The following is a 14970-nucleotide window of genomic DNA, read 5'->3' on the forward strand; positions in this document are numbered from 1 at the left end:
ACACAAAATCGGTCAATAATTAATAAACGTTTTGATAAAACTCCCTATGAAATGTATTATGGGAGAATTCCCACAGTTTTTTATTTTAAGATATTTGTGTGTAAATGTTTTATTCATAACAATGGAAAGATTTATCTAACCTCTTTTGATGCTAAAGTAGATGAGGGATTCATGTTGGGATATTCATCTGTAAGTAAGGCTTACAGAGTATACAACAAAAGGACACAGACAGTTGAAGAATCCCTCCATGTAGTTTTTGATGAGCTTTTTGAGAGCAAATCCATTGAACTCTTTGATCTTGCTGACAGACTAAAAGCGACAAGTCTTGAGTCTGTAATTGAAGAAAAAGAAACTTTGGACAAAAGGATTGCCTTGTCTGATCTAGTGGCTGATCCGGTTGAAGTTCAACCAGACGTACAAACTCATGTTCAACAAGATGTTGAGAGTTTAGACGTCGCAGAGTCACCAGTTAAGATGACCAATCCTCTTGGATCCAACATCAGATGGAACAGAAATCATCCACTAGAACTGATCATCGGAAATCCTTTTTCTCCTCGAAGGACAAGATGTCAACTGAAGGATGAAATGGCCAACTCTGCATTTATTTCTCAAATTGAACCCAAGAAAATTAGTGAAGCTGTAGTTGATCCAGATTGGATCAACGCTATGCAGGAGGAGTTAAACCAATTTGTGAGAAATAAAGTGTGGTATCTTACTCCTAGACCAACTGATAAGTCAGTTATAGGAACAAGATGGGTCTTTAGAAACAAGCTTATTGAAGATGGTTTAGTCATTAGAAACAAAGCTCGTTTAGTTGCTCAAGGATACAGACAAGAGGAAGGTATTGATTTTGACGAGTCTTTTGCACATGTACCAAGACTTGAGGCAATTAGAATCTTCCTAGCATATGCATTAATTAAGAACTTGAGATTTTTCAAATGGATGTGAAAAGTGCCTTTTCAAATGGGAAATTGAGTGAAGAAGTATATGTTGAGCAACCCCCGGTCTGAAACAAGCTCCTAGAGCTTGGTACGACACTTTAACTAAATTTTTGTTTGATCATGATTTTGTTGTTGGAACTGTGGATAAAACATTGTTTAGATTCATTAAAGATTCTCACATTCTACTTGTTCAAATATATGTTGATGACATTATTTTTGGTTCAACTAACACCAAATTGTGTGAGAAGTTTTCTAAGCTGATGCTGGACAGATTTAAAATGAGCATGATGGGAGAATTGACATTCTTCCTTGGGCTTCAAGTCCGTTAGTTAGAAAATCGGACCTAATCAATTAGGCCAAATACACCATGGAACTACTAAAGAAGTTTGGTATGGAGAACTGTTATGCTGCAGCTACTCCAATGAGCTCCTCTAGTAAACTGGATAAAGATGAAGGTGGCCAAAGTGTCGATGTAACAACATATAGAGGAATCATTGGATCCTTGCTATATGTAACTGCTAGCAGGCCAGACATTCAATTTGTCGTTGGAGTTTGTGGCAGATTTCAGGCTAATCCTAAACTTTCTCATTTTACTGTTGTTAAACGCATTCTTAAATATTTAAAGGGAACCTAAAATATGGGACTGTGGTATCCGAAGGATTCCAGTTTCAATTTGACTAGTTTCGCAGATGCAGATTATGTAGGGTGCAAAATTGATAGAAAAAGCACGAGTGGAACTTGCCAGTTCCTTGGAGATCGTATAATCTCATAGTTTAGCAAGAAGCAGACATTAGTTGCCACGTCTACAGCTGAAGTAGAGTATCTTGCAGCTGGTAGCTGTTGCTCTCAGCCTTGTGGATTCAACAACAACTCAAGGACTATGCGATTGAGGCTGAAGAATCTCCAATTTTCTGCGACAACGCGAGTGCTATCGCAATCACCTACAATCCAGTTCTGCATTCTCGAACAAAGCATATTGAAATCAGACATCATTTTATCCGAAAACACGTCAATCAGAAGCAGATTCGCCTTGAGTATGTTCCCACAAATCAAAAAATGGAAGATATCTTCATGAAGCCTTTGCCCGAAGCTAAGTTTTCTTACTTTAAAAATATTTTGGGTCTTGATGATCTTGATTTATGTGATTACGTGCATAAATTGAGGGGGGGCGTATTGTTCAAAACATAATTAAACAGACATAAAAGATAGAGGTCTTAATACGTCCTAAGAATTAAGGGTTTAAGAAACACAGCTACTTAGAAGTACGTCTACTCTAGCAGTTTAATCTTCCTTTGGAATATCTGTCTTGGTTATATTAACCTGCATGGTTAGACGCATACGTCTAATAGACGTTAGACGCTTTTACGTCATGAGCAAGAGGATGCTCACGTCTAACCAGACACGCGTGTTGCACGTGGTGTTCTTGCATAATTAGACGTATACGTCTAATACACGGATTTTCAAATAAAAGTTAAAAATGTGGAAAGGAGAATAAACGTCTAAATACGGGTGTAAATTGAACGTTTCATCTTCTGGCTATTTGGACAGCTGTTAGTCAATTATGTATCCGTTCATGTACTTATTCCCGCCAAAAATAAAATCAGTCATTTCTCAAAAGGATTGAAGACACGTGTCTCCCAATACATAAAATATGGCTAATATTTCTGATAACTTTAGTCTGTACGTTTAGTATTAACTGTGTATTTTCATGATTAATATTAAATGTCGTGTCTCTTGGGAACAGACTTTTGAACCTTTTGTCGGTAGAAATAATCATTTGCATATTAACTACACGTTAGTTTTTAATATTTAATGAGTGATATTGATAGAAAAATTAAGTAAAGTTAATTTTTGGAATCGGCCAGAAAACCAAACAACTATTAACTTCTATGTGCAGGAACATATTGGATGGAATGAACCGACTGGAACTTCATAAACCGGCTGAAGAACATCTCAAAGTAATCCAGCTCCAAATTATCAAGTCAAGATCAAGAGGAATCGGCCTCAAAACTCTCAGCAGACCGGCTAGCAAAGAAAAGGCTACAATCCAGTCGGATCATTACATGACAGAGTCAACCGGAAACTAAGAAGTTACAAAGATGACGTAGTGTGACGAAATAGACGTGTCTTGAAGAAATAAAAGAAGATAAGATCCGATCAGAAGCATGCGATAAAAACAATGATGATTTGCTGATCCGACTCAGACAGCCGGAAGGTGCATGCTTGACACGTGTTCAAATCTGCAAACCGGTTACGTCATCTTTACCTGAGGAGTATCTGCATGCTTTCCAAGTGTTAGGAAGGTGAAACGTGCAAGCAACCTCTCTGCACCGGCGTGACTCTGAACTAACCAATCCCACAGTGAGAGAAGAAAGTGACCGTTGGAAGACTCTTCACTATAAAAGGAAGAAGAAGCGACCTCATTAATGACAGTTACGAAAAATTTAGAGAGATAAAGAAATCTCACGCGCGATCCAAAACTGTTGTGTCATTTACCGAAAGCTATTTTTGTGTTGTGTTATTGTATTACATCAAGAGTGAGTTGGTGTAAACGGCGAGTAATGAGTTAAGGCTCGACCGACAGTGTAATTATTGTAATCTTGAAAGTTAGTGGAGATCCTTCTCATAACCTGAGAAGAAGGGGTGACCTAGGAGGGTTTGCTCAAAAAATGTTGTCTCGTGTCATTTCCTTTATTTCTTGCTTACTCATTTAACCTAACCACAAACTAAAACAATCTTACTCCTTAAATCAAAAACCGGTCCACTCATATTTTTAAAACTGACTCCTCATAAATATCATCCAAGTCGCATACGTTGTTTCAGACTGAAACAGACATTTCCGCCCTTAAACCCGGTTCAAGAGTTTGTGACAGTTTGCGAAGTGCTGAGAACGGTTATAGTCTCTAACCGGACTATCACCAAAGTGTGTTGTGTTGTTGTAAGCGGTCACCCTTCCTAAAACCGGAAACACCCCGGTCCTCCAAGGGCGTCCCCGATCATAACAAGTGGTATCAGAGCGAGGTTCTTAGCACTCAAGCAACCGAGGAAGATGGGAAGCATGACCCACAGCGACAAGCCACCAATGCTAAACAGTGAAGCGTTTTGCAGTTGGAAGAAACAGATGTATCTACATCTGATCACGCTAGATGATGAGATGAGCTGAGTTCTGAAAGAAGAGTCAATCAAAATCAACAACGAGTTAGACGAATGGACAAATGAAGATCAAAGACGGAGTAACTTGGACAACCATTGCATGAGGCACATCTATAAGGCTATAAACGATAATACCTTAAACAAGATATCAACATGTGATAATGCAAAGGAAGCTTGGGAAACGATCATTCAGATTCATGAAGGAAACGAAAGAAGAAAGGAGAACAAAATCTTGGTGGCTACACAAAAATATGAAAACATCAGGATGAAACCGGGGGAAAATATGAATGAATTCAGCAACCGGTTCACCAGTGTGGTCAACGAGCTTCAAACACTTGGAAAGAAATACGACAACCGAGAAGTAATTATTAAAGCCTTAAGATCACTACCGAGCACATGGGATATCAAAACCATGGTGATGAGGGAATCAAGCAATCTCGGGCAGATGAAGTTGCATGACGTGTTTGAGGATCTAAAAGCTTACGAGTTCTAGATTAAGTCTCGGATCGAAGATGAAGCATCCACGTCAACCGCAACTAGAGATTTGGTTACATCGGTGTAACCGGCGGTCCAAGTATCAACCGTTCCGGCTCCAGTCAAGAACGCTGATTAGATCAGTGAAGAGGTGATGGCGATGCTAGCTCAGAAATTTGGGAGATTCATGAAGAAGAACCAGCCACCATCTAACAACAACTTTAGCTATAATTATGTAGATAAATCCAATAAAAGATGCTATAACTGTGATGGTTTTGGACATTTCAGGTCAGAATGTAGGAAATACAGAAGAGACGACAGAAAACCGGAAGGCAACTATCAAGGCAACAACTACCAAGGCAACCGGTACCAAGGTAACAACTACTAAGGGAATAACTATCGGAGAAATGACAACCAACAGAACGATTACCGGAGAAACGATGACCAGCAAGCCGATGAAGGGAAGGAAATACAAAAGGCACTCATTGCATCCGACGGAGGAAGCGAATGGGCGTACTCCGACAACGAAGATAATGAAGAAAGAGTAACATGCTTCATGGCAAACGACGAAGAGGTATTTGATTTCTCTTCTGATGAGTTCACTAAGGAAGATTTGATTTCTGCACTCAACGAAATGGTCGCTGAGTTCAGAAACATATCTGCATACAAACCGACTCCGGTAGAACCTAAAACCGTAGAGTCAAGTGGTATTGCTGATAAGTCATGCGAAACCACAGTGTATGAACCGGCTGAACTATCCTTAGAAAATGAGGAGACAGTTCAATCGATAACTGAAATCGATGAACGAGCACTGTATGTTACGGTTGCGTGGGAGAGATCTCGTCAAGCTTTAAAACAGATGTGTAATTATAAAAAACACCCTAAGTGTAGATTTGGTATTAGTTATGAACAAAACAAATCAAACGAATCAAATCAACCTAACGGGATGAAACTCACAAAAGACAATCTTCCATTCATAAGATTTGTCAAGATTTCATCAACCGAAAATGAGGAAGCACGTGATCTAAAACCGGAAAAAGAACTTAAATATGTGAGTCCGACTGAATCAGAAAAATGGCTTCATCCTGAGAGAAGGAAAGCCAATCGGAAACACAATAAACAAAATAAAACAAGTAAATCTCGGTCTCAAAGACACTCATCACCACAACATAAGGCATTCTTGAGCAAAGATCAAGAAGTTAAGCCGGACACTATAAGAACAGATACCGGGAAGGTGATCCGACTCATTCAAGTCTGGATCCCAAAGGGACTAATCAACCATGGACCCAACTAAATGTGGGTACCAAAAAGATGGGAAGTCATTCAAGACTTTCTGGTTGTTTCTGCTTTTCCTATGATTTTTATCGATTGGATTATGCAATGCGTTTCATCATCCTGCTTTGTTGTTAGCTTCAATGGAGTCCATAGAGGCTATTTCAAGGGTGAAAACGGGGTAAGGCAAGGGGACCCCCTCTCTTCTTACCTTTTCGTAGCTATCATGGCGATCTTTGAGAGCATCTTCGCGATGTTCCGAAAGAATCGTCCATACATCTTTCACCCATTCTGTGAGGTAGAGGAGGTAACACATTTATGCTTTGCTGACGATTTGTTCATTCTAGCGCACGCGGACGTTGATTCCATTAAAACTATTAGGGATGCACTAACGTTCTTTTCTGAGGTAACAGGTTTAACTATTAATGAAAGCAAAAGTGTGGCATTTTATGGAGGCGTGAAGGACGAAACAAAGCAGGACATCTTCAACATCATGGGAATCAAGGAAGGCAGATTTCCCATAAGGTACTTAGGAATTTCGTTAACTGCGAAGCAGATCGAGATCTCACACTGCAAGCCGCTGATTGAAAAGGTAATAAACACGATATCTAGCTGGGCAGCGAAACAACTTTCTTATGCAGGGAGGATCGAACTTATCAAAACCGTGGTTATGGGCATAGTTGGCTATTGGGCGCAGCAAATGGTCATTCCGAAGAAGGTAATGAAGGAACTCGACACACTGATGAGAAACTTTATCTGGGGTAATAGTGGAAGAGGAGGAAAGAAAGTCAAATGGACCGCTCTTTGCAAACCGAAGGACGAGGGAGGCATCGACTTGAAGAACTGTATCGAGTGGAACAAGGCTCTAACCTTCAAGCATTTGTGGGCTTTGGAGCGCAATCAGGAGTCACTATGGATCAAATGGGTGCATACGAGATTTATGAAACACGAAACCAGCATCTGGACCTGCAAAATTCACGAAGGTATGAGCTGGTCTCTAAAAAAGATTCTTAAACTAAGAAGCGATATTGCAGATCTTTATGACATCCGACTAGGGGACGGGAAAGGCACTCTATTCTGGCACGACCCTTGGTTTGAAAACCAGCCTATCATCGACAAGGAGCAGTTTCAAAATACTCGTATCAGAAGGGACTGCGCAAAAGCGAAAATTATAGACATCAAATACGGGAATTGGAACTTGCTCTTGAGAAGAATTCCAGAAGGAAAGAGGATACTTGATCATATAAGTAACATACAACTACACGACAGACCGGATATTCATGAATGGAAAGCTGAGGACAATGGGATGCTGGTATTGAAGAAAATATGGGAGGTAATCCGGGAAAAAGCGCAGAAAGTAGAATGGGCTCCTCTTGTATGGTCAACGAAGATTATCCCTCGACACCAGTTCATCCTATGGCTCGCCTTCTGGGAAAGACTCAACACACGTGATCGTATCAGTAAGTATATGAGCATACCGGACGCGAGCTGTCTTCTATGCATAAGAAATGAAGAAACCATAAATCACCTATTCGGGAGCTGTTGTATTGCTTCGGAGCTTTGGGACAGATTCTTTAAAAGTCTGGAGCTGATCAGTTTCCCGAGCGAATGGAATGAAATCAAAGAAGCGGCATTACTCAAAGCCAAGGGAAATAGATTTGCAACAAGCGTGTTCAAGTGCGGCTTTGGAGCAGTGGTGTATAACATTTGGCAAGAACGGAATGCAAGGGTATATGACAGAACTCGCAGGAGCATTGACGAGTTATGGAAAGATATTGTATCGGATTGCAGCACCCTCGCGGGAACGTGGAGAAGAATTCCAAACACGGAGCAGAACTGGAATATCTGCAGGAACTGGAATATCTGCAGGAACTGGAATTTACCGTTTTTTAAACTCATTAGAATTGAAAGCATTGTAAACAGATAATTCATTTACGTTTTTAGTTTTTATTCAGAATGTTACGACTTCAAAATCATTCTAGGCTTGTCTAGAATGATCTCTTAAACTCGTGGTTTTTTTTCCCGTTTTTGGGAATTTTTAATGAAATGACGCTAAGTCGTTTTCCCAAAAAAAAAAAAAATCTTCTTTTGCAGGTTAGGAGAAGGAACCGGTTAAAGAACTCGGAATGGTATCTGGACAGCGGATGCTCAAGGCACATGACCGGTAACGATAAACTACTAACAGACATCACATACGAAACCGGAGCAGTCATAACATTCGGTGATAATTCGAAAGGTAAAACCGTGGGCAAGGGTAAGATTGTCCATGGTAACTTGTCCATAAATAATGTATTATTGGTAGAACACCTGCATTTTAACCTATTAAGTATAAGTCAAATGTGCGATGTAGGTTATAAAGTTGAATTTCATAAGAATGCATGTTTAGTTAAGAATCATCAAAATGACATTCTTTTAACCGGCAACCGAATGGGAATTATTTACAAAGTTGATTGGAAAACTGATTTTGAAAAACCTATATGTATGATAGCTGGAAATGATCCAAACTGGCTTTGGCATAAACGGCTAAACCATTTGAATTTCAAAATAATTAGCTTTATATGCTCTAAAGAATTAGTTCACGGTTTTCTAAATGTTAAATTCTCAAAAAATAAAGTATGTGCTGCATGTCAAATGGGTAAACAAATAAAGTCATCTTTCAAAAGTAAAGGAAATTATCAATCTGAACGGTGCTTAGAACTTTTGCATATGGATCTGTTTAGTCCGGTTAAAGTAACCAGTCTAGGAGGCATGCATTATACTATGGTAGTTATTGATGATTATTCTAAATTTACTTGGGTAACATTTCTAGCCTCTAAAAATCAAGCAACTCCAAACCTGATCAAATTGATTTTGAGAATACAAAATGAGAAATTTATTCGAGTAAACAAAATCAGAAGTGATAGAGGAACTGAGTTTATAAATAGCAGATTAACTACTTTTCTAGATGATTCCGGTATTAGACACGAGTTGTCTAGTGCTAGAACTCATCAACAAAACGGCCTGGCTGAGAGAAGAAACCGAACTCTCAAGGAAGTCGCAAGGTCAATGATAGCCGATTCGGGTATCGCTCAAAAGTTTTGGGCTGAGGCTATTAATACTGCATGTTACACTCAAAACCGATCTTTAGTAACTAAACGCTTTTCCAAAGCTCCTTTTGAAATATACTATGATCGAATTCCAAACATACGGTACTTTTGAATTTTTGGCAGTAAATGTTTTGTTCACAACAACGGCAAAAATTATTTGACCGCTTTTGATGCTAAATCCGATGAGGGAATAATGTTGGGATATTCAGCTGTAAGTAAGCTTATAGGATATATAATACTAGGACATTAATAGTTGAAGAAACAGCCCACGTTGTTTCTGATGAATCGGTTGAACAAAACACTGCTCTACCTTTCGACCTTCACAACAGAATGGAAAACTTCAATATCTATTCTGATGAGGTTCCGATTTTTAGATAATTTGTCAATGACCAAGCGGTTGATGCTGAACCTCAGCCTGCTTAAGCTGCTTTACCGCAGAAAGTTGACTCTTCAGTTCGACTGAAGAAATCGGTCGGTCTGACTCTGTTCAGCCTACCGATCAGTCTAACCTTGATCAATCAACCGAAAGTTTGATAGACACGTCTCGGATAAACCTCAGAAGGAACAAAAATCATCCTCTTGAACTAGTAATAGGTAACATATTCTCACCCGTCCGAACTAGGCAACAAAATTTGGAACACTATGAAATCTCCGCTTTTATATCACAAATTGAGCCGAAAAAGGTGGATGAAGCATTGTCAGATCCCGATTGGATCCTAGCAATGCAAGAGGAATTAAACGAGTTTGAGATAAATAAAGTCTGGTACCTAGTCTCTAGACCGAAAAATAAACCGGTTATAAGAACACGATGGGTATTCAGAAATAAACTCAATGAAGACGGTTTAGTTACGAGGAACAAAGCCCGGTTAGTGGCTCAAGGCTACAAACAGGAAGAAGGCGTTGATTTTGAAGAATCATTTGCCCCTGTAGCTAGGCTTGAGGCCATTAGAATATTTTTAGCATATGCAGCTTTCAAAAATTTCAAAGTTTTTCAAATGGATGTTAAATGCGCTTTTCTAAACGGTAAGGTAAATGAGGAGGTGTATGTTAATCAACCTCCAGGTTTCAAAAATCCAGAACACGAAAATCATGTTTACCGGCTGAACAAGGCCCTTTACGGTTTGAAACAAGCTTCAACAGCCTGGTACGATACGTTAACACAATTCTTATTTGATCACAAGTTTACAATAGGCTCAGTAGATAAAACACTTTTTAAATTTGAGAAAAAGGAACACATATTACTTTTTCAAATATATGTGGATGATATTATTTTTGGATCAACCGATCCAAAACTATATGATAAATTCTTCAAAATGATGACTGACAAATTTCAAATAAGTATGATGGGAGAACTGAGTTTCTTCCTAGGACTTCAGGTTATGCAGATTGAAGTCGGAACGTTCATAAGCCAACCAAAGTACACAACCGAACTACTGAAGAAGTTTGGAATGGATACATGCGCCGAGGCGACTACACTAATGAGTCCTTCCGTAAAGTTAGACAAAGATGAGGATGGTCAAGCCGTTGACATCACAACATATCGAGGAATGATTGGATCCCTACTCTACTTAACAGCCAGCCGGTCGGACATCTTGTTTGCGGTTGGAGTATGCGGGAGATTCCAAGCCAAGCCAATCCAAAGCAATCACATTACACTGCGGCTAAAAGAATATTGAAATATCTGAAGGGAACTCAAGACGTGGGACTTTGGTATCCAAAAGACTCAAGTTTCAATCTCATAAGCTACTCAGACGCAGATTACGCAGGATGCAAAATCGATAGAAAGAGTACAAGTGGAACTTGCCAGTTCCTAGGTGACCGGCTCGTTACTTAGAGCAGCAAGAAACAGACATCAGTTGCAACATCAACCGCAAAGGCAGAGTATATAGCAGTCGGAAGCTGTTGTGCACAACTCCTCTGGATCCAACAACAACTAAGGGACTTTGGTGTAGTAGCTGAGGAATCACCAATATTTTGTGACAACACCAGCGCAATAGCGATTACATACAATCCGGTGTTGCACTCAAGAACGAAGCACATTGATATAAGACACCATTTCATCCGGGAGCATGTTCAGGAGAAACACATCCGGTTGGAATATGTCTCAACTGAGCAACAAGTAGCATACATCTTCACCAAACCGCTACAGGAAGCTAAGTTTTCTCATTTCAGAAATATTCTAGGAATTACTGATGTTAAGCAACTTATACCATGATCATATATACTGCTTACATACATAATTATGAAAAATCGGGATCTACGTTCAGGGAGAAGCTCTCGGTTCTCAAACCATATTCAAATAGGCCATTGAAAATTCAAGGATGCTAACTGGGAGGAAGTCTCCGGTTATACCTGATCACTTCATGATGTCGAACCACATGAATATTTACTAGGCGGTTGAAATGACCTGGTAGAAGTGGATATACTTAATCCAAAGCTGAACAAATGTTGATATGATTCAACATTTCTTCACATCGGAATAAAATATCCAACTAAAACCGGTCATGGAAAACCGATTAGTACAAATACACTCTAGTTTCGATGGATTGAACTTTTCCGGTTAACTTGGGATAGCTAACTGTGTTTTCATGCACACCTTGAGAAATGAAGCCTGTAATTAATAAAGTAGTTTACCTCAATCGAGATGACGACATGTGTCCATCATCAAGAGAGGGAGACTCACATCCTGTCAATAGATTTTTATCATCATGAATGTCCTAGTAATAATTAACTTTGCATTGGAAATAAACATTATACACTTCAACAAGTTAAAGCCTATTAAATAATTGATGACATCACTAAGCATGTTTAACCTATTGATCTAGCCGAATCACTGGCTATATAAACAAACCTCTAATCCTCACAAATCACATTCACTATTCACAAAAACTCTCTTGAGCTAAAACTATCTCAAGATCATTAACTCCGACCCACTTGCAAAGAAAATTCTGTTGGCCGACTTTAACTCCATTTATCAATAAATGTCAAAGAAATGTTCTTATCCGTTGAAAGAAGAGGGCTAAGAGGATTTCTGGAAAACAGATTCATTCTCGACTACCTTGTAGTCGATGAATTCTTCCAGACTGCAAAAGAAGTGCACCGAGACATAATCGTTGCACGAGTTTATGGTCAGTCCTTTCTATTCAGCGAGACGGATTTCGCTGAATACTGCAGTTTACCCACTGAAGGGGTAACCGACCTTACATACTCTCCGATGACCATTGAGGAAATGTGTCATCGGTTCTCCAACTCTGACATCCCGGTTAGACCCTGGGGTGCTAAAAGCCAACTCTCTCACAAGTACCAACTTCTTTGTGAGATTTTGGGAATGTCCGTTCTAGGTAGAGAGAAGAGCTACTACTACACCTAGAGGCTATTCGAGATGATGATTGCTGTTACGGTTGGGACACCGGTAAACTGGTCCTGGATCATCTTCAGCAACCTGAAAAAGATGATTCTTTCAAACAAAACTGGTTATGCTCCTCAGCTAAGCGGTTTCTGTGCTAGTCTGGATATTCACTCCGGACCCTTCGTCACTCTCCATCCGAAGCACGTGCTAACGAAGGAGAGAATCCAGGAGTTGATCGACCGGTGGGAAACAGCTAAAGCCAAGAGGAATCAAGCTGTCGGTTCATAAAATGTTTAAACTTTCATCATTTCTTTTCACATTCTCCAAACCGGTAATTTTGCTGTACTACCGGTTTGACACTTCCTTATTAATGAAAATCATTTCTTTCCTTTTTCGATCAAAAATCAAAGAAATCTTCAAGAAAATAACCAACATTAAATGCGCCGTATCAAACCAAATCAAATCAGTCATGAAAAATGAAATATTCTCTTTCCAAGAAGCATGCTTGATACGATTAAACCAGACATGCCTTTATCCTCTTGAAAACTGATAGGGAATTTATGACCAAACATTAACGGTCTGATTTTTCAAAATATTATCATTAAATGCAACCAACCGCCCACACTATAAAAGAGGCTTCATTCTTCTTCATCAAACCACACTTCAGATATTTCTCTCTCTAAGCTTCAAGAACCTTATTCGATCTTCATTCTTATTCCCTTCCAAAATGAATGCCGAGCTAAGAAACACAATCATTGTCAACTTCCGCGAAATGTTGAATGCCCGGTTTTTGGAAACCATCTTCGCACCGATTGTAGAATCGGGACTTCAAGGCTTTCTTGAAGGATCGGACACCATCTTTGAAGAGGAGGTGTTTGAGTTTTTCAACAACGGGCACATTCTTGAAGATGGTAGCATAAGGACCATCATTGACGGGAGATTTCTTCGGATTACCGAAGACCATTTTGCCCATTTCTTCAACCTTCCAACTGAAGGTTTTTCGGACTTCCCAACGCTGTTCTTTCCGGCTAAGGAAGACTACGGCTTTGTCTTCTCTTCCTCCATCGATCCGGTCGCCGACCACGGAGAGAAGGATAAACTCGCTTCTCAATACCAAGTCTTTCATGACTTGGTTCAGCGGTCTATCATGGGCGGAATGCCCAACCAGAACTATAACCGGGAGGTTTTCGACATCATGATAGCTATCGTTCGGAAATCGCCCATAAACTGGGCCACCTACCTCTTCAACAACTTGACGAAGCTCATCACCGCTCCAAGGGGAAGGATCGGTTTCGCTCCCCAGATCACTCGATACTTGGAGGTGCATCGTCGCAACATCGGACCCGGTGTTCCCGTCGGACCGGCCAACATCATGACTCTATCCATGCTAGACAGATGGATATCGAGGATTGAGGAACGGACACCCGAGAACACTGTGGACAAGTGGGTTGACAGAATGATCGAGGGGGATTGGCTCGATCTTCTCTAATTCTATGTACTTTTCGGTTTTCTGGTCATTTTGTTGTAAGACCGGAAAACCACTTCATTTCCTTATGTTTCAGATTTATCTATAAAAGGTTCACATCATTATTAAGTCTCCGGTTTTTCACATTATTTTTTTTCGGTAATGATCTAAATAAATCAAAAGAGTCTACGTTAATCAAAGCTTTCGGTTAACAAATTTCCGGTAAATCAAAATCTCAAACAAAACCGAAAAAGTTCGAAAAACTTACCGCCCACGGTTTTACCGCGCAAGAAATTACCGCCCATAGTATTCTCCGCATTTACCGCCGAAAGTTACTACAATAACTTTTGGAGGGAAATTTGGCGCTCAAAATCATAACCAAGTGACGGTTCATCTTCCAACCGTTCAAAACCGCCTCCTATATAAGTTCAAAACAGTTCATTATTTGCACAAGCTTTCTCTCTCTAAAAATCTTAAAATCTCTCTAATTTCCGATCATCGTTGTTCTTCATCCTCTTCACTCACAAAATCATCATGGATCTAGTTAAAGCACCTTTCCAATACATGTTGCAGGTCGATTTCAGCGACATCGACGAACACGCTGCGGAAGAGAACAAGGCCGTGCTGCAATCGCTAAGGGATTCAGGATTAGAAACGTATTTGTCTGGTTCGTTCACCGTGCACTCGACGGAGGTTATGGAGTTTCTGGCAACGACGACTCTAACGAAGAGGACGGTCTCTGCCACCATGAACGGAAAAACGGTTAACATCACGGAGGAGATCTTTTCTGAAGCATTTAGTTTGCCAAATACCGGGCTGGACTTCAAAACAAGCTTGACAGACGCAGAATCCAACGCGGTCCGGTTGGTTATATCGGCTGACGACAAGAATCTGGTAACTCATTCAAGACGGAAGAACAAACTCAAGCCGGAGTTCAAATGGCTGTTAAACATAATCTCAAGATCACTTCAGGGTAGAGGAGGAAACTTCGATAACCTGACCAAGCTGAAGTTGAAGATGATGATGGCGATTGTCCGTAGTGACAAGATCGATTGGGGAACCATTCTATTCGAACAGTTTTGCGAGATGGTAGTAAAGAAGGATGGCCGGGTTCATGCCTATGCAATGCAAATAGTGAAGATTCTTAAGTTCCTTAATGTGGAACTTAGTGAAGGTCTCCCGCTTCCATCCGCCAACGTTCTCAACTCTGAGCAGATGAGCGAGAAAACT

Source organism: Impatiens glandulifera, chromosome 4 (genome assembly GCF_907164915.1).
Source record: "Impatiens glandulifera chromosome 4, dImpGla2.1, whole genome shotgun sequence".
NCBI lineage: Eukaryota > Viridiplantae > Streptophyta > Magnoliopsida > Ericales > Balsaminaceae > Impatiens > Impatiens glandulifera.